This window comes from Periplaneta americana, chromosome 11 (assembly GCF_040183065.1).
Source record: "Periplaneta americana isolate PAMFEO1 chromosome 11, P.americana_PAMFEO1_priV1, whole genome shotgun sequence".
NCBI classification, from domain to species: domain Eukaryota; kingdom Metazoa; phylum Arthropoda; class Insecta; order Blattodea; family Blattidae; genus Periplaneta; species Periplaneta americana.
In genome coordinates, this window is record NC_091127.1 from 111,875,291 (window position 1) to 111,897,333 (window position 22,043).

Sequence of the window (22,043 nt, forward strand, 5' to 3'; positions counted from 1 at the left end):
AAAGTGTGAGATCATACGAAAGAATGAATATCATAAAACATTAAATGTATATCGTCGTTGTTCCTGCAATAACTCCTATGTGCAAAATATACAATTTTTCAGTAGGAGGAAAAAACACATTTATTATCCTATGGCAGCCGTACATAGGGGATTGTGAATTCTTACATTTTCGAAAGAAAGAAATATAATTACATATAGGAGATTTTATTATTTGCTGTAAGGTATTTAATCAAAAATCTGAAAATCGATAAATATGTCACATAGGAGTTATCGCAGGGACGAGGATATACATGTTAAAAATTGTTAAAATATTAAAATCAAACTGTGGGTCCAATATGAAAATTATGTGGTATGAACAGCAAACGGTTCCTTGCAATTATGTGTAAAAGGTATCTTGTAATTGTATATATGTCATAATGTCTGCATTTACAAGCCACAAGTTAATATACAGTTATAAATTAAAGATAATGTATGCAGCATCATGCTTATAGCTGTACTAACGCCTGGAGGCACGAGTGGAGGGGAAGAAGTATGTCCAGTGTTGCAGAAAGATGAACGTTTATCATGAAATAAAATATTGCACTATTACATCAAAACAGATAAGTTTATGACGGTCATATATGAAAAACATTTTGGTAATATTGTAATTTTAATAATACATCTAAGGAAACTTCCGTTATAAACTTCATTTTGGTCATTATTGTAGTAAGAGTATAAGTTCGTATTCTAGGACGCATCATATAGTTAACACGTAACGTAGTAAGTCTGAGAATCCATTTTTGTTCACCACCACCATAGCTCAGTCGACTGAGGCACTTTCTTGCCGATCCGGAATTGCGCTCGGGCCTGAGTTTGATTCCCACTTGGACTGACTACCTGGTTGGGGTTTTCCGAGATTTTCTCCAACTGTAAGACGAATGTACAAAATCTATGTCGAATTCTTGGCCTCATATCGCTTTCACTAATCCCATCGACACTAAATAAACGAGTAGTTGATGCAGCGACGTTAAATAACCAAGAAACCACCATCACGGTTTAGTCTTAGATGACTGTTCCATCTGTAAGGCTTTCAGAATTGGTTCTTGCTCTTTTTTCACATATGTTTCATATTCATACATACATACATGTTCTGCTCAAGGGCAGGTCTTTCACTGCAAACTCAGCATTCTCCAATCTTTCTCATTTTCTGCTTTCCTCTTAGTCTCCGCATATGATCCATATATCTTAATGTAGTCTATAATTTAATAATATCTTCTTCTGCACCGAACTCTTCTTCCGTTCACCATTCCTTCCAGTGCATCCTTCAGTAGGCATTTCTTCTCAGCCAGTAACCTAACCAAATCCTTTTTCTCTTTCTGACCAGTTTCAGCATCATTCTTTCTTCACCCACTCCTTCCAACACAGCTACGTTTCTTATTCTGTCTGTCCATTTCACACGCTCCATTCTTCTCCATATCCACATTTCAAATGCTTCTATTCGCTTCTTTGCACTTCGTCGTAATGCCTAGGTTTCTGCCCCATACAATGCCACACTCCATACAAAGCACTTCACTAGTCTCTTCCTTATTTCTTTTTCCAGAGGTCCGCAGGAGATGGTCCTTTTTCTATTAAAAGCTTCCTTTGCCATTGCTATCCTCCTTTTAACTTCGTGGCTGCAGTTCATGTTACTGCTTATAGTACACCCCAAGTATCTGAAGCTGTCCACTTGTTCTACTGCCTCATTTAGAAGTTTATCTTCTTTATTTTTCTTCCGACAACCATGGTCTTCGTCTTGTTTGCATTTATCTTCATCCCATACTGCTCACAGCTGTCATTTAGCTCCAGTAGCATATCCCTTACTATCGTCTCCTCTTCTACTAACAACACCACATCATCAGCAAATCTTATGCACTTTATTTTTCTTCCTCCTACTTTCACCCCTCCCACAGTTCTTCTTCAAATCCTCCAAGTAGATGTTGAACAGGGTAGATGATAAAGGACATCCTTGTCGTACTCTTCTCCCTGTTTCATTCAAATTCCTGTAGTTCTGTATTTATTTAGTTATTTGTGTAATCTGTAAGTGTCTTATCATTCTCCTTTAGTAATTATCAAATGTTCTAACAGATTGCTTACGTTTAATCTTTGATATTGTCATTACATGATATAATCTCGTTGGTTCTTGTATATCCTAAAATAGATTTTAAGAACCTCATTTTTGCCGTCTGTGATCTCCGTTTTTGTTGTTCCTTATGGTCCAGAATTCCACTCCGTAAATAAATACGAGAATTTCAAACTTGTTTTTACATTGGTTTTGTAGTATGACGTTATTTCTATTTTATCATACACACTTTGGAATTTGTTGATTTAAAAAATCGATATCTTTACTGTTATTTAAACCAAATATGTAACCAACAGCTAATAATGTATGTACATAAATGAACGTAACAGCACTTCCGTATGTTGTATTTAGTATTAGCACTACTTCATATGGACCACATAATAGTCCACATACATTGCGTTAACGCGACCTTAAAATACAAGTCTAGGTTGTAAATTAACAGTGCACATAAAATTAACTTGGTGATTTCCTTTTGTCGGTTTTAGGATTAGCACGGTTTCATATCCTACCAACGATATGTTGCTGTTCAATGAGCTGCTTTGAACTTTGATGTCATATTTTGCAACAGTACATGACTTCTGTGCCAGGCTACACATATCTAAATTAGACTCATACGTATCTTCACCGCTCTGGCACGAAACGCAACTCTGTGAAGATAGAATTTTAATACGGGTTATATCTTTTGCCAGGTAGTAACAATCAGAAGACGGAAAGAGGCAACAGACGTTTTTTCGTGGTTCATTAGGAATGATGTCTGAATTCTGATGTTCCCATTTTTTCATTTTTGCACATTGCAGTGGCAGTTAGTGTCGTGCATTTCAGTCTCTATGTTCGGTTCAAGTTTGTCGAGCGTGACAAGAACCGAAGTCTGCTTTGAAGAAGCGGATGTCTCGCTCGCTCGGTCTTGCGCCTTGTATGATCTGTGCCCTTAAGTTCGCTGGTCTCTCCTATACTCCTCTCCCAACCCTTCATACTTTTAGCCGACTAAGAATTTTAGAACAAATCTTCTGAAGTTTTATTTAGATGTAAGGACAGGTAATTTTTATTACAAAAATATGATTAAACTTCGACAGAAATACACGTACATATAGGTACATCACATTATGTTTTTAAAATACATGCCAGTTACCAATTACCGAAAGAAAATAGCTATAATTACATTCTTGATATAATATTAAAATAAATCACAGTTGCTCGGTAACAATATTTGTGTGACTACAGGGACGATGGAAGTATTACAGGCATGATGTTCGAGTCAAGTTAATCGAGTATGACGAAGTTCGACATTCGTCGATGTTCGATCTGCAGAAGAAGGCCTGTCGTATTTGTTCCACTTTGTTATAAAAATATTCGCTGTCCTCCACTCCCATCCCTTCATGTTTTAGCGTAAACCTTGCGATTAGTTTTTCATATAAAATAAGACGAAGTTTATAAGTCTTGGTTGCCTCTCTCATGTTCGAACATTGCAGGACACTATTTTAAACCGCTTAAGGATTTGACCACGTATCTTGCGATTAGTTTTTTCAGGTGGTATATGACGAAGTTTGCAATGTTTTGGTTTCCTCTCTCATGTTTGAACTTTGCACATACAAGTCGGTACTTTGAACATATGCGTTTTCTAAATATATTTTGTTTGATTTATTTATACGTATATTTGTGAATGTTTAGTCATATTAATAACAAGAAAAATTACCTATACTCATTATTATGCTAACTTCGCAAGATATGTGCCTCATATCCTTATGCAGCTAAAGCATAAAGGCGCAGGGGAGGAGGAACCAAGAAGAAAGGCACCGAACATATGTAGAAAAGGGGAAAGATTGAACAAACGCAAAGGGAGTTTCAGTTCTACAAAGACTCGGCAAACGTATCCTTACCGAACATAAGGCCTCTCACCGGTTTTTAATAGACTCTGTTATTTTAGTTTACATGCTTCACTTCCAGTACTGTTGGGATGTCTATGGAGTAGGGCGAAGTTAGTAGTATCTTGATATCCCCTTTAATGTTCGAACATTGCACGACACTAGTGGCAGTGATTCTCATAACAGTGATATTTCTTGATCTCTCTCTCTCTCTCTCTCTATATATATATATATATATATATATATATATATATATATATATATATATATATATAATGTTTTGAAAGGAGAATGGTTTCAATGTTGTTTGCATTGGAATAGTCTATGTGAGCATCTCTTGCCAAGTAGTCTGTAGTGTCATTATTACCCACAATATCAACTTGAGAATCCACTAAAGAGTTACAATTTTCTCACCGTTAGAAAGCTCACAAATAATTCGATCAGTCTCTTCATTTTTTTTTTTTTTTTGCCAAGACACGGCTTAGTTTGCTGTCTTAGAATTGCAGACTTAATATGTCTTCATTATACATGAATTCCCTTATCTGGAGATTTTAAAGGACTGTTTTAATGATACAAATTTTACCATCAAAATTAGTCTGTTTGTGGACAAATCTTGCAACAGAATGGAAGAATTGGACACGGACATAACAGAAGCACAAGTTAACAGTTCATTTTTATTTACCGATCTTATTATCTCAATCTGCAATAATAAATTCCACTGGAATCAATTATGTTGGTCGTTGATCGGGTGTACCGCGAATAGAGTAACATCATCTACAGTGCAGCTCCTCTTAGTTTTCACGAATGTTACGTTAATTTGTCTCTCAGACAGCGAGTTTTATTACAATAACATAATACGACCAACTGCCTAGGTATATTCAATTGTAATTAATAATAATGGGCATAACATTAATTTAATAGCCATTTTTTGTCTGTGTTAATAGCATTTTATCCAAGAAATGACATATATTTCATGTAAATTGTGTTAACGCGATATACAGTAATAAAGACCACATCTCAGTAGGCCTACGATTTAGTATGAAATGAAAATGATTTGCGATTTTCTATGTAACATCTATCTAATGAATTATGACATATAGACTATTCAAGCAACGTCATTCAATTAAGACATTAAGTCAGGAAAGGAATGAGTATCTTAATGTAAGCATTGCATACCTACGTACATTTTTTACCATAATAATTAATGATGAGAGTCGAGAGACGTATCCAAGAAAAAGATTAGCGATCAGGTTTCTGATTTATTTGTTGGTTAGTTCGTTATGTATTTACTTATTTATCAGTTTATTTACTTATCTATTTACTTAATTTATTTATTTACGAGTATTTACTTATTTAGTCATTCATTTCATTCATTCTTTCTACTTATTTTGTCCATCCATCCATCTAGATTTGTTCTCAGAGAATCAAGTCTTTTTTTCCCCGCAGATCTTGCGTTTCAGTTGGTTCTTTGTTGACTGGTAACCAATGAGAAAAGGGTTTTATTTCTTTAAGTTTTTTTAAGTTGGTTATTTAACGACGCTGTATCAACTACGACGTTATTTAGCGTCGATGAGATTGGCGATAGCGAGATGGTATTTGGCGAGATGAGGCCGAGGATTCCCCATAGATTACCTGGCATTCACCTTATGGTTGGGGAAACCCTCGGAAAAATCCCAACCAGATAATCAGCCCAAACGTGAATTGAACCCGCGCCCGAGCGCAACTGCAGACCGGCAGGATATTTCTTTAATTTGTTTTTATTAAGAACGACATGTTCTTCTCACCCTGTCTTCTATAAACTCTCAAGATAAGAGTTATTGTACGTCTTTGTCATACATATTATGGAATCTACCGTCGTACGTTCGAATTCCTTCTATACGGAATATTGATCAAATGTAACATACGCTGTGCTCAATTGAGAGCGGAAGATACTATGTTATGGTTATCGCATCATGAAGAATCATATGGGCAAGCTGCGTGACTACTGTACATTCAGAAAACATTCGTTGCATCATCATCAATTATTTATTTAGTAATATGAAGTTATAGTTATACATTAATAAATAATCAATATTAGGCCTAGTATGAGAAAATTGGTTTAAATCAAATAACTACTGTATAATTAAGCTATAGAATTAAACATACTACACAGAGTGAACCGTAAGTAATGTCATTAATTTCAGGGGGTTACTCTTTGAGATATTTCAAACAAAGAAGTTTAATACAATTTTGCTCGTTTTTCCTTCCTTTTCGAAATAAAAATTGTTTTATATGAAACATTAGATATCGTGTTTCGGGAAAGTTATTGATTTAATTCCCAATATATTCAGTCAAGCAGTGTAGTATGATCAGACAGTGGATTTTCGGTCCCGAAACTAAACGTTAGATGTACGTAAGTTGCAGAGAAATCATTGACCTCATTCCTATGCTTCACAGAGACACACTGTAGGAACCGAAAATCTACTGTGTGGTTATGAAAATAAATGATTGAAAGAATTTTAGTTTTGTCCTTTAAATGTGAAGAAATTTGACCGAACAAATATAACACTGTAAAATTCCTTTGCAGAACGAAGAGCTACATTTGTTCGGATCAAATTTCTGCACATTCAAAGGACAAAACTAAAATTCTTTAATCATTTATTATCAATTCAGAGACCAGAACTTTGGCAGAATGCCTTTTTAAATGTGTTAAATCTATCTTCGTTTTGAAAGTAGATCTGTACGAATTATAACTTGGTGACCGAAACGTCACAGTTTTATGTTGCCCTTTTCTGCCTTTTTTAATATAAATGCCTAATTTACAAAACAAATGCTTTTTTGCTTTTATTTGATTATTTATCTATTATTTATTAGTTTATTATTAAAATTGCCTACAGGTATATTTTAATTAATTCCTATAATCGCTACAATAAAAGTGGCTTCACCGAATGTATATTATTGTCTTTCAGTCAGTTCATATTGTCTTTGCAACAATGAGTGCTACCGTGAAAAAATGTATAACAGTAAGCGTTTTAATTATCACTCGTATTTATTTGACAAGGCAACAATGAGTGCGGGTCTAACGTTATTTTTAACGGTTATTTTTCTTTCAGTTTTCAGTGCGACGTTGTTGTAGCTAGCTAAGTAATTAATATCGTAACATATCAGTACAACCAAACACAAAGATGCACTTTCCAAGGCTACTTGCTTCCAACAGTAATTGCAACACCAAGTCGAAAATCTCAATTTGCATTCGACTTATGTAAAGCTTTTTCTTGCTACCGAAATCCCTTTGTGGAAAGTGCAAGGTTGTGGGTCTAGTGCAAGGTTTTTGTAATTGCCTTTATCGCGTATTTTAGCTATTTATAATGCCTTTCTGCCTGCCTATTTTAGTTATTTATGATGCCTTTTTGCCTGCCTATTTTAATGATTCATAATGCCTAAACTTCCGGTCTCTGCATAATTCACTGCTCTCTGAAATTGACTGAGCATTTAGGGAATTCAATGGCTTTCCCAGAACGTGCTATAAAACGTTTCATAAAAAAAAACATTCTCTCTCGAAAAAAATACTGAACTTATTTATTTGAAATATCTCAAAGAATAACCCCTGAAATTAATTACACTACTTACAGTTCACTGTGTATATGCTAGAAAATTTGTGTGTATATTGTGAAATGGTAGCGAACTAGAAGCTTCATAATTACGTCATGGGTAACGATAAGCTTGCTACCTTCACAACATTCGTCTCGAAGCCGTATACAGTACCTACGTATTATGTAAAAATATGTTACGCACCTTCTGTTGCAGAAGCTAAAAGCCCAGCGAAAGAAATCGCTGATGAGGAAATTCCTGTTTTGGCTCAGAATATCTGACCAGCTTGAGAATCAGCAGTTGCATTGCACTGAACAAGCATTCTGAAGTCGGTCGTGCAAACAAAGCTGTGTAAACAGGTCGACAGTTCTGAAATAGGGTCAAGACTACGACGCAAATAGCCGAAGAGTTGTGGGCAATTGGTCAGAATTCATGTACGAAACACAATACCACCTAACTCTTCTTCATTATGGAAAGGTACGCAATTTTAGAGTTAACATCTCCAGCACTTTGTAATACAATTTTAATTCGCTAAAACTTACGGTCTGACTTGGATGAATTAACATAAACGTATGAAATATGTATTGCAAGTACTGCATTATAATAGGTAATGCAGTGTACGAGTTGGCTTATGTAATAACGACATGCGTTTTGTCATGCTGCTCTATACTTGAGTATGTGAATATAATAACATAGTAATACAGTACTTACAAATGGCTTTAAGGAACCCGAGTGGGTGAAGAAAGAATAATACTGAAACTTATCAAGAAGAGGAAAAGGAATTGGTTGTGTCACTGGCTGAGAAGAAACTGCCTACTGAAGGATGCACTGAAAGGAATGGTGAACGGGAGAAGAGTTGGGGTAGGAGAAGATATCAGATCATAGACGAAATTAAGATATATGGATCATATGGTAAAAGGTAAAGGTAAAGGTATCCCCGTAACATGCCATGAAGGCATTTGGGGGGCATGGAGGTAGAGCCCCATGCTTTCTATGATCTCGGCACTAGAATGAGGTGGTGTGGTCGGCACCACGCTCTGACCGCCTTTTACCCCCGGGAAAGACCCGGTACTCAATTTTATAGGAGGCTGAGTGAGGCCGTTCTGAAAGTTTGGCAACGAGAAAAAATCCTGTCTCCACCTGGGATCGAATCCCGGACCTTCCAGTCCGTAGCCAGCTGCTCTACCAACTGAGCTACCCGGCCGCCTCTATGGATCATATGAGGAAACGAAAAGGAAGGGAGTAAATAGAAAAGATTGGAGAAAGCTGGGTTTGCAGTGAAAGACCTGCCCTTGGGCAGAACACTAAATGAATGAATGAATGAATGAAGAAGCTTTTTTTTTTTTCTGTGTATGTGTATACATTTTCAGTCGCCTGTAAACTATCAACTCTTCTTTTACTTCTTATCCCCTCTCACTCCTTTTCCGTACGGCGCCCTAGCGTTCTAAGCAATCTGTTCCGCAGTGAGTATAAATCATGTCAAGCTCTGCCTTAGCTTATCGCTGGTTCATTGAAATCGTGATGCAATCCATTCGTATGTAATGTTTGAAATTTAAATACTATATAATTGAAAGGTTAATGATGTTCTCCCATAAATGTAAGACCTTGATTCATATTAATATGTTAAGTTGAAGTTCTGGTTTCTAGTAGGAGAAGAGCCGGGAGGTGGGGGACTTCTCTATTAACACAACATTCCTAACAAACTTACGTAGCCGAGCTGTTAAACTATTGCTTGTATAAAATTATGACTACTACTGTTACGTAACATTACCTACGAGGTCCGTACAAAATGAAGTATGAACGCATTCAGTTACTGTCCGTCCGAGTGGTTATGTCACATCCCGGTTTCCCTCACCCGTTTCTGCTGGCCCGTCTGTAAAGGCTAATGGCTGAACTGTCTTAGCTTACCTGAAAATATTTGTTATTCGGAATTGGACTTCTACATAAATTATAAAACTGTTTAAAAATAACTTAAAGAAAAGGACCCCGTTAAGTAAATGTCACGTGATTTCCCCCGTTTCGATGACCCTGCGATATCATTACTACTGTCCGTCAGAGTGGTTGTGTTGAGGAAAATTTCCAACAAATTTAACGAAATTAGTTGTAGACAAGTTTCGAACCATACGCGTACAACTTACATTATGCGTTTATGAGATATTTAAAACTGTTGAAAGGTATTTAGAACTTACGTATTTCGTTTGAGAGCTCTTAAGGTAAGCGTTCACTACATCGTATCGCACTCATCGGACAAATCGCACGGATCGGAAAATGACAAATCTTTGCTGTAATTACTATGTAACCACGTTCACTACATCTTATCGCAAGCATCGGCTCTCGGCAAATCTGTCCACGTTTCTCGGATGAACAACTTTTCCGATGCGTGCGATCATGGCCTTCTTTAATAAATCAATTTTAACTGCCCAACTGTTACTATTATGTTGTGCCATGTTCAGTTTCACGCCAAAATGGCGGACGGAAAACTTATTTCGCTTGTAGAAAACTGCGAAGAATTATATTATTTGAGGCATTCGCATTACAGTAATCAAGTTGTTTCTTACATATATATTATGTAACCAATATCTCTTTCGTTTCTTCTCCTTCAATTAAGAAGCATGAAACAATTACAAATTCTTATTCGCTACTCATGGTTAATAGACCTAACCTCAAAGCTCTCCTGTTTTCAGCACTGTCAATATCGTACGTCATATGTTTTAAACAGCTGATAGAGAATACGATGAGACGATGAGGTAGAGCCGTTAAAGTGAACACATTGCACTTAAAATATCCGTTGCGTGCGATTCGTACGACGAGTGCGATACGATGTAGTGAACGCTTACCTTCAGAATTACACAGAGATCGTGAAGTAAGAACTTGTAAATCGTATTGATTACCTAGAGTAGAAAAATACGAGACAATCAGAAAAAAAATAGAGAAAAGCAAAACGAATTATTTGAAGCCTATACAATCTCGTCACACGGGTTATCTCATTCAATCCGGACACGGACTGTCTGTCTCATTCCGAAAGTGTGTTTCAATCAGATAAATCAAGGTTTTGACTAAAACATCCCCGGACACTTTTGTATTAGCACATATTATAACGTTTATATTGACTTAATGATTGCTACAACATCGTAAATTAGCTGACAAATTTTAAATTACTTTGTCGACGTTTCTGTAACTGTTCTCTGAGTAACGTCTTTGAGTGCATGTAGGCCTATAAAAAGTATTTCGAGTTTTCGTTACGTCTGAGTCAGTAGTCTCGGATTTATGAGTAGAATTATTTTTACATAAAATTTGATAGTTTATTAGTTCCGTGAAACAGGGGTCTGCATTACAAGGTTTTGGCTCGAACACGACGATAAGACGCTAGGTAGTGTACGGGAATGAGAACTGTTTGCTCGGCTTGACATCATCGAGGGAGAAATACTCCGTCATTTAGAGCGACCATATCATGCTATCAAAAATATTGTACTATGGAACGTAAAGAAAAAGACGCGGTGAAGTTCTAGCATCTAGCTTCTTAACGAAGAGTACAAACTGAGTGGGAATGAAAAGTGAAGTATGGGGTAAAGACAGTTTATAATGCTGAGGTAGCATAAAGTGACTTTCAAAGTATTCGACTCTTGTTTTTGATATGGGAAGTGGCTAGGATGTAAAAAACATAGTTTGTTGCAGATATGGGTTGTATTATAATGCAATAAAAATCATTATTATTACTAGAATATTATCATATACTATATTGTACTTTTGTTGCTTATATAATCAAGTTGATAACAGTTATTTACGATATACTCGTAAGCATCGTAACGTATCGTAGCATATAGTACGGGATGAGAAAATTGGCAATTGAGACCTAAGGCTGAGTTTGATAACTCACCGAATTTAGTAATATGTTGATACAACATTTTATCCGCTTTTAAATTCACTATTAATGAAATTTCACTTTCCACTATCAGTATTTAATGTTAAGGGTGATCCGTTTGGCTAGGGACAAAATAAAAACACCGTGAACATTTACTACTGAACTTCATTTGTTGAAACTTTGTGCATACAACACTGAAAGATGGGAGATTCCTCAAAGCTCAACATGACCCCCATTGCGCACCCTGCGCAAGGTGACGCAATTCAGATGTCCATTGTAAGAGGGGTGATTTGTTGAAAAAACTGAGTAATTTTTATTCTCAGATCATCAATGTTCCTGGGTTTATGTGAATAGACAATGTCTTTAACAAAACCCCACACGAAGAAGTCAAGAGGGGTTAGATCTGAGGAGTTTGGGAATCAAGCCAAGAAATAGCTACTTCTCGTACTGGGTTTCGCCTGCGACCTCGTGCATTTTTTTTATAACACAGAACCTGTTTCTACAAATGTTCGATACCACAACATTATTGAATCGTATTTAGGTACATTACTGCACACCATACTCATGTCGAAATTCCCTTTGAACTCTTAACACTCTCAAATTTAGCATACCAAAAAACACATTGTGCACGCTTTTGACTTGTAGTAGCCATTTTAATCATCTACGATTTTCATTTGTCCTTTTAGATTATGCATTGTTGATCATCATTTATGGAAACTCCCATCTCTTAATAATAATAATAATAATAATAATAATAATAATAATAATAATAATAATAATAATAATAATAATGTTTTATTTTCGCTGGCAGAGTTAAGGCCATAAGGCCTTCTCTTCCACTCAACCAGCCTTAATCAATACAATACATATTTAAATTACGAATATTTACACTACACTTAAAAGGTTCTCCAGCAATATTCTTCAGTTAAGTTAACGACTAGTAGACTACATATTTATTACAATTTAGATAAACCTATAAGGTAAAGTAGTAACTTAATTTATGAGCTAATTTAATTCAGTCAACTATAATTAAATCATAATTAATCATAATATAACCAGCAAGACATTTTTTCTGCTACCATAACAGCTTTATAATAATAAATTAATATTATCCATACCCAAACGGATCAGACTGTAGAATTCTGACGGTTTATTAGATTTGACAGTCTCTGGGGAGAGAGGAGACAGGATTTTGTTTATAATGCGAATACTGAAACAACTGAATTTACATTAGTTATGGTAACTATATCACTGATAAATTAGTCAGAGAAAAATATTACATTTGTCATAAATTTTGCATCATTGTAAAAATAAGTGGTACGCATAGAAATTGCGTCTAATATCGATATTGCAGTAAACAAATAGTTAATGTTTACATTAAGCTAAATGAATTACATTTCATCTATTTCAACATGTGCTTTATTTCATCGCACTGTGTGATAAAGTATCTCATTGAGACACTTTTATGAATGTCATGCTCATGAACTTTGGCATTATATAGCCGTGCCAACTATTTTTTTTTTAATGACAGTGTAAGAAGACCTGTATTGGAGTAGCCTTGAGCGTGTCGATAAGATAAGCCAACTAAATGTAACTATGCCCATTACAAGCGCGGTTTGCTACTCCATATTAGGCTCGAGGCTTGGAGGCTCGAGGCAAGTCGAGCGAGCAAATGAAGTGTCTTGCAGTATTGTACCGTGAAACTTAATGATAATGGTCAAGTTTGGTTAAAATCAAACAAATTATTATTTTGTGTTATTTTACTATTTATGAAACGAATGTAAAAGTTTTGTAAGCCATAGTGGCCGCGTGTTGGACTCGCGATCCAAGGCTACGCTGGGACGTGGCGTGGGTTCGAATTTCTCGAGCTGATCATATGGTTGAATTTTTTCCGAGATTATCCCAAAATGCAAGGTGAATGTCAGGTAATCGCATGGCGAATCGTACTCATCTCACCAAATACCTTCTCCACATTACCAATTACACCAAAGCTAAATAGCCTCAAAGTTCATAGAGCGTCGTTAAACAATTTATTAAAGCTTTCGAAGGATGTTACGAAAATTTCTATAGCTGTCTTGCAACGTAGTGTAGTCTATGTTGTATCCATTACCGTTCACTTCCCTCCATTTCAAAATGATACATTAAAGTCAACATGAATAAATCATTGAATGAATTAGATGTGTGTTATCTTTTTAAGAGTTTTTACGCGCTGTGTTGTATATACGTGATCCATTTTTGTTTGGCATATCTAATGGCTGTACTTCCGTAATAGTAATGCCACAAGTTCTGAGAAGTGAGAACTGCTAGGCAGCATATTATCAATGTTATTGGAGAGTAAGTAAACATGAACAAGAACGAAAGGTCTTGCAACATATAATTTCTAGGAATGCTTATTGTTGCTGAAGCTGGCTTCATTCGGCTTCGTTTGAAATACACAACCGATAAGAGCTCAGGTTTATTTATTTATTTTCTTGGGTTATTTTACGACGCTGTATCAACATCTAGGTTATTTAGCGTCTGAATGACATGAAGGTGATAATGCCGGTGAAATGAGTCCGGGGTCCAGCACCGAAAGTTACCCAGCATTTGCTCCTATTGGGTTGAGGGAAAACCCCGGAAAAAACCTCAACCAGGTAACTTGCCCCGACCGGGATTCGAACCCGGGCCACCTGGTTTCGCAGCCAGACGCGCTGACCGTTACTCCACAGGTGTGGACAAGAGCTCAGGTAGACCTATAAACAAAGCTCAGACATGTCATTAGAAAACCTTCAACTGGACTTACTGACTTACACAGGATAGTAGCATAGCTATAAGAAGCATTTCTCCGGCATTGTCAGTTGTTACAAACAATTTACGATAAGATGTTAAAATGCCCAAAATCAAATCGATTTTGAGATCGCGTCTTCAGCAATATGGAGATAAATTTAAAAACATCTTCGGACACATTTCAGAATGTGTCCGCGAGAAACAGTGGATATGAAAAAAATATGTGTATAGTTGCAAGTGTTGGAGTGTGCGCTTGTAGGTGAAATTGACGGTGAATGATGTGTTTTTCACATTCGTCTCTCTAAATATGAACGTTTGACATCCTGTGATGAGGAAGGATCATTTTTCAGTTACAAGTCGTTCAGAGATAGTCTAATCAGCGTCGGTATGCATTTTGAGGAGAAATTAAAGATGACTTTTGTTGTTTACTGCAATTCTCGTATAACTACTATCGACTAATACTCAAGTGTGACTGGTGAGTACATTTTTTTTTTTTCCAACTAAGTAGAATAATTTTGCCATATTTAAACAAAATATTTTTTCCACTATAGCAAACATTTTCGTATTTTAGCACATAAAAATAAATATGTTTAGTTTTTTTAGCACAAAAAATTCGCTCCCTAATTATAAATAGCAAACTAACTTCAATTACAGTTACTTTCTCATAAATAGTGTCGGTTTTAGAGCTAAATTTTAGTTTGATGTGTTGTAACAAGAAATGAATCTGATGTCCAAAGTAAAGGCTATTAGATTCTATGGTCTTGAGGCACCTTTCAACGAAGTTCGTTATCCCGCGACGGTACCAGGTTTTAAATTTAATTGTTTAAATTATGTTTTATTTAACGACGCTCGCAACTGCCGAGGTTCTATCAGCGTCGCCGGTGTACCGAAATTTTGTCCCGCTGGAGTTCTTTTACATGTCAGTAAATCTATTGATATGAGCCTGTCACATGTAAGCACACTTTAATGCTACCAACTTGAATCGGGATCGAACTTGCAACATTGAGCACAGAAAGCCAGGACTATACCGAGTGCTCCACCCAAGGCGACACCAGTTTTTTATTTTTGATGCGAAGAATTCGGTGATACCCATTTCAACGGCTCCCAAATTTTGGAAATTTCTTCGACGCAGGAAGTGGGTCATGGATAGAAACAAATGGTAATCTCAAGACGCAAGATCAGGGCTATATGCCGGGTGTGGTAGTAGTTCGATTCCTTCCAGTTCCTGGATTTTTCAATGGTGGTTCGAGCGATGTGGGGTTTCGTACTGTCCTGTTCTAAGAGAATTCCATTTTGATTAACTAATGCCGGCTACCTCTCTCTCAAAATTTCATGAACTCGTTTCTAGCTGATGAGAATAAAGATCCGCAACGACTCCCAGTGAATCACACCTCCAAAATTCCATGAGCCACATACCATTGGGACCGAACCGAATTTAACGAAGACTTTAGCTTGCTGACGGGGATTGAGCCACTGTTTTGAGAGGTCAGATAATATACTCGTTTTGTCACTTGCGACAATTCTCCTGATAATCTGTCATTCATGGGATTAGCGATAATCTGACAACAGATATTCACTCTGTGTTGAGCCTCTTCAGGTGTCACTGCGTGAGGTACAGATCTACAACTCCTATATTATGTTTTTATAAAGCCTTGGTTTTTCTGAACCGACGCATGCGACAGGTGCGAGGCGGAATTCCGGACAATACTACTGCGAGATGCGAGGTCTGCGCACCTCGCAGCCATAGAAACCACTCACAATCTCTCGTGTGGTCCGGGTTTGTGCGAGGCGGGCCTCGCACCTCCCTCGTCGCATTCGTCGGTTCAGAAAAATCAAGGCTTTAGTATTAATATGACGATATATTGTATCTTTTGTGCCTAGTTCTTCAGACAAACTATGAGTACTTTTTTCCTTGTAGATTTTCTTCCAAAACTATGCGTGTATTCTCAATGTTCCATATCTTAGGTAAAGCTTTAATGTCTTCTTCTCCATTATTGAAACCTGGAACCATAGTTGTTCAATACGCTCACTAACGACTACTTTATACTAGACTTCACATATTTTTTGAGCCGCGGTAACAGCTTTATAATCTTGTTTCCAGTAGTGCTTTAGGAAGACTCTAATCCCAAACTTTATCACCTCCATTTGATATTCGTTGTATTAAAAAATCGACGACTGCAAACATGCTTACAATACGCAATAATAACCGTAACGTCCTGTAGGTAAATTGCCTTGTCCAACTAAAGAACGCTCTTATCTGGACATATCAGGGAAGAAAAGAAACTTGTTAGGACTGACTCTCCAAATACAGTAAAACATCTCTAAAACGAAACGCGATTGTTCCAGATTTTTTTTTTTTTTTTTTCCCCCACATGCTTTCGTTTTGGCAAAGCTAAGAATAGACTACTGCAATATGCTCACTGTAGGGAGAACACAATGAAGAAATAATTTGAAATAAAAGTTACTACAGTACATGCAAAGTGAATTTTATTTTAATAATTATTAACTTACGTAATTGCAGCCTCTCTCTCTCTCTCTCTCTCTCTCTCTCTCTCTCTCTCTCTCTCTCTCTCCCTCTCTTTGCGCCCTAGTATCTTGGCCCCACATTTCTTTTAAAGGGCATTGCCGCGACTTTTTTTTTTTTTTGACGGGAACGTTGTAGGATTTCCTTCGCGTTCTGCATCAATTCAGAGTGTAAATTGCGCTCTGATCCATCGGTTGTGTAACTGAAGTTGTGTTTGGTGGAAAATAGATTAATTTCACGTTAGACAAATCAATCCTTGGATGGAAGGTAGCATTGTCCGAAAAAAGTATGACTTTACGACCTTGACGTTTCATTGCTCCATTAAAATTATGAAGCCACTCTTCCATGATAGAACTGATCATCTAAGCTTTTTTATTAAATCGCACAGTTTTATACTTGGCTCGGAAACATGACGGCCTCTCTTCTTGGAATTGGTAATCCCTCATAAACCCCCATCCTCTACTCAACCCCTAGTCGCGTGGCAGAAATACAATAGATCCCAGCATTGCCAAATCTAGCAGTCATTGCCTCTACCTGTTGGCTTTCACCCATTCTCAGTGTCTTTGTCGACGTGTTGTTTTATACCGTTGTGCGCCTCAATATGTCTAATTTATTCCGGCCATGATTAATGAGTGTTGGAGCAGATGATCCGCAGCCAGGCCTCCTGATACACCTGAAGATCACGACAAGAACAACAAATAACACCGTCGAAGAAAACAGAATATCTTATTTGCAGAGGAGCGTAGCTAAGAAAACAAAGTGTTAAAATTGTGTCTAACGTTAGAAATTCTATCCATAAAGTAATCGAAAGTTCAGGCAGTTTAATAAGTATAACCTTAATCACTTAACATCGGACGCAACCGGCGGAGTTGGATATATGGGCATAGAAATTAAGAATTACGGTTCAACAACTAAAGAGAAAATAAACAAATTAAAACAGAATTCGGTAAGATAGACGATTTTATACGTGATTTACTTCGCCGAACAGTATGTGAACAGTACGCGAAAGAGATATGGCCAACAGCAACACCGTCCTTAGCAACCTAAATATGACATTATTCACAACAGTGCTTAAAAGTTTTCTAACTTACAGCAGTGAATTAAATGTTTTTAAATCACTCTCTACATGACAACCAACATATTAGAATTAATTAAAATGAATGTAAATGAACTTCTTCGCCAACAACACATTACAAAGAAAAGCCCTACAATTTAAAATTAAATTTACATACCAGTAATGAATAAAATATTGCATAGCACACTAGAGTAAACAGATTTTATGCGTTCGTGGAAATTATCACCCAAGGCGAAGCTGATAAAATCTAACTTTACTCTTTTGTACTATAAATTCTATAACTATTCAATGATCACAATTTCAGAAAATTTTACCAGCGCAACATTCTTAATTAAGTATAAATTCTGGAACTTCAATAACATGAGAATTTAACACTTATTATAGAAGTCTGCATTTTTTTTGTTTATTTAGGCAAAACATGTTACTGAATATATAAATATAAAGTGTTTTTAAAATAAATTTGTTCATTTTTATACCAATTTTGTTTTAGTAATTATAAATTAAGGTATATTTACAAAGATAATATAGTCTTTCTGAAAATCGCGGTTTCACGGAACACAGTTTGAAAAACGTTCGCAAATCACAATGACTTCAAGAATTGGCAACTCGGCTAAGGGTTTATCCCTTGCGCGTGCCTGCAGTTAACTGGTGAAGGGGATGAGGGAAGGTCGTCATGTTTTCGTGCGAAGTATACTTTATTCGCACTGTTATTTGACACTGTATTGGCATATTAACATAAAACTCAGAATAAATAAACGGAAATGTGAAACTAAACTGACACTACACTACAATTATTCAAAGTTTTATTCTACTCGCACTGTCCTTTATCACTGTATTGGCTTGCTAGCTCAAAACTGAGAATAAATAGAAGAAAATGCAAGAGGGTTGGAAGAAGTAACGGCACAGGAGGTCAGTAACCTGCCCGGGTCCTTGACAATAAGCACAGAATAGTGACATGGTTAAAGAAACTTAGGCTGGTATTCATAGTCGACACTTTCGATTAAAGTGTCTTTTGGAAGACGTAAAGTATCACTTTTCCGTTGCACAATCGACACTTTGGTGCAAAGGAACACTTTGGATGAAAGTGTAGTTCCGACCACACTTTGAGCCGAAAGTGGCACTTTGTATAAAAATGGCGGACGTCTTGGAAGTTGTCGAATTATTAGAACGTGCGGAAGAGATGGCACAATTAGTGGACAATGTACAAATTAGAGATAGGCCTAAAGACAATCCCGTGGAATTTTATAATGATATAGAATTTAAAAAACTGTTCCGATTTGATAAAGAAACTTATTGAGATTGCTTATATTTTCGATGACTGGTTGACAAAAACGAATAATAGACATTTGCCAGTGCCTCCAATAATACAGTTATTGACTGCATTAAAATTCTATGCTACAGATATGTACCATACATTAATATATAGTATAATATTATAGTTCAGGTATTTCTGTAGTAACATTCGTATATTTATAACCTCAATTCGATGAAGTGATACGTAGGTAGATATGCCTATATAACCTATTTTTTTATTACTGAAACGAATTTTTTACTTAAATAATATTAAACTAACTTCAATCTAATGTAGGCATAACTATCTTAAATTAGCATTGAGAGACCTCACGTGCCTGCCTTCTAAGCAGATTCCATTATTATATTGGGTTTAAAATGATTTTGATTTTTGTTGACGACCTGTATTTTGAGATAAGATTTATCTTGATGTTGATATAATCATTACTGTTTTGATACCGGTAATATATATTTTCATGCCGGTAAGCAATACATCTACTGTCTCTAGTTCACGTGCAGTCATAACCTCACCATGAAAAGAGATCTCATACTATTAGGCCTATTTTGTTTTGCATTGTAGAAACATTTGGTATTCAAAATATTCCTGAAGAGCAGGCAATAATGGAAATGAGAGAGAGAAAATAGTAGTAGTAGTAGTAGTAGTAGTAGTAGTAGTAGTAGTAGTAGTAGTAGTAGTAGTAGTAGTAGTAGTAGTAGTAGTAGTAGTAGTAGTAGTAGTAGTAATAATAATAATAATAATAATAATAATAATAGTAATGTGTTTATCTCATTCTTTTTTTACTTCTATTCACTATTCACGAAAAAAGACAAACATGAAAATAACGGAAATAACACGATATTTCAATGAAGCAGATACGTATAAAACCTAACCTATCTAAATTTAATGATTATATATATATATATATATATATATATATATATATATATATATATATACACATACATACACAAAACTTAACCTACTCAGTCCAACTTAACCTAACTATATAAACTAATAGAAGATATGTAGGCTACAAAATCTAACCGAACTGTATAAATCAGTGGAACTGATACATACAAAATCTAACTTAGCGACATAAATCAATGAAAAAGATATGTACAGAACCTAATCTAACTATATAAATTAATGGATCAGTTATGTACTGTACAAAACCTAACCTAATTTCACCAGCAGTATCACTATTTAATAAAATGTTATATATCTGAACTGACTGAAATAATCTAAACTATCGGCAACAAAAACTAGAAACTGAAATAAAACAACTTTAAATATATATTTTCTTCCTCGCGCGATCAATAGGCTCCCAATTCAAATCACAAGCATTGTAATTTGTAGGTTATACGACATTAATTTGTTATTGTTTGTTCACTTGTTTTGAAAGGCATTGTGGGACTTCTATTACCAACCAAATTGTAACTCTACACTTTGCTGGCGCAAAGTGACACTTTGTGAAGTGCACTTCTTCAATCGTCTATGAATACCTACCACTAATATGAAAGAGGCACTTTCGTCAAAAGTGTCACTTTGCAAAGTGGTGATGTAAAGTGTCGACTATGAATACCAGCCTTAGTTATCAGTCTATCGTGCTCTGAGTGAACAAGGCTCTGAAATCAGCTACAAGGATCGGTCCGGTTTTTTTGCCACTACTGTACAATATACAGCACTCGTATTTGTTATTGTATTGTATTAAACGAAACTTGTTTCTATGGATGACATTTCAAAAATTAAAGTTTACTGAAAACAAAAAGAAAGTACGAAAATTACAATGAAACAAAAGTACTACTGATCTACTACTGTCCTTCCTGAATTACAATGTCGTGACAGTTGCTTGCAATGCACAATGATATTCATACGAATATTCTCAAAACGAAAATTCCTACGGTGATGATCACTTAAGAGAAGCTTATATTGAAAAAAGCTTCTCTCTATATCAGAGGAGATAGTAGGTGCAAAACGATAATAATTTACCGAGATCTGTGTAATATTGCTGAGACTGTTTTGCATTCTCACATAGCATATCTCTGATCTCACAAAATGCAGAATATCTACTATTCTTGAAATACATAACTCACTATGGTATACGAGTATATCGCTATCTACTGTCTTTGGTTTGTAGGCATACGCAAATCCCTCATGCAATTGTTTGTGTTCAGTACCTCCCTCTGCAGTGTATTACATCATAGCAAGCGGAAGGCCGGTTTATTGCATACAGTTCTAACAGTGCAGGACAGAACTTGCGTACACTGGTTATTTATTATTATCAAGTAACCCAACAACTGCTCTCGTCCAAGCAGACTTCACGGCTGCAATGAACTGTTTAACGCGATCTTGGCTATTTCTGCTCTTAATCACTTACGTACAAAGATTGTAACACATGGACTCAGCAACGGGAATGTAGGGATCTACACGCAGCTCTAGCTCATGCCTGCGGCAGTCATGTTTGGTGCATTACCGGAGATTAAAGAACAGACTTCTATTAATTAAAATCAAAGTTCAATATATATCAAGCACTTGGTCTACTGTATTGCAACGTTCACTGTGTTTTCACAAGACGAAGATTCCCATTAACATTACCCAATAGGACACGTATATTCACCACCTTGCGATTTTTTGTCAACTGTTTCATCAACCACTACGTTCACGTCATATGCATTGCATTTCAATTGAATTAAATTTAATTTAAATCTTCAGCACAACCGAGAGAGTATCTTCTGAAAATGGTTCATTGACAGCTGGTGCGATACATTGGCCTACACGTGTTGCTATCTATTTCTTGAAGAGGTTGAACTAAGTATTTCGGAAGATGAAGTGAATACTTTTACCATTTTCTTGACATCTTTGGAGTTTGTCATATGCTGCCACATTTGAACAGTAATTGCCAACCGCAGTTTGTTGATGAATGTCCATCCGCTTATCATTTTCGTGAAATTCAAGTCTTCTTGTTCTATGCTTTGTGCTTTGTACATGAATTCTT

At 36.1% G+C, this 22,043-nt stretch overlaps 1 protein-coding gene across 5 annotated transcripts in view; it reads right to left on the reverse strand.

Annotated features, from left to right (window-relative positions):
* LOC138709257 (organic cation transporter protein-like) overlaps nucleotides 1–22,043 on the reverse strand; it is a 320,694-nt gene that overhangs the window by 34,871 nt on the left and 263,780 nt on the right. The gene's annotated exons all lie outside the window — the stretch shown is intronic.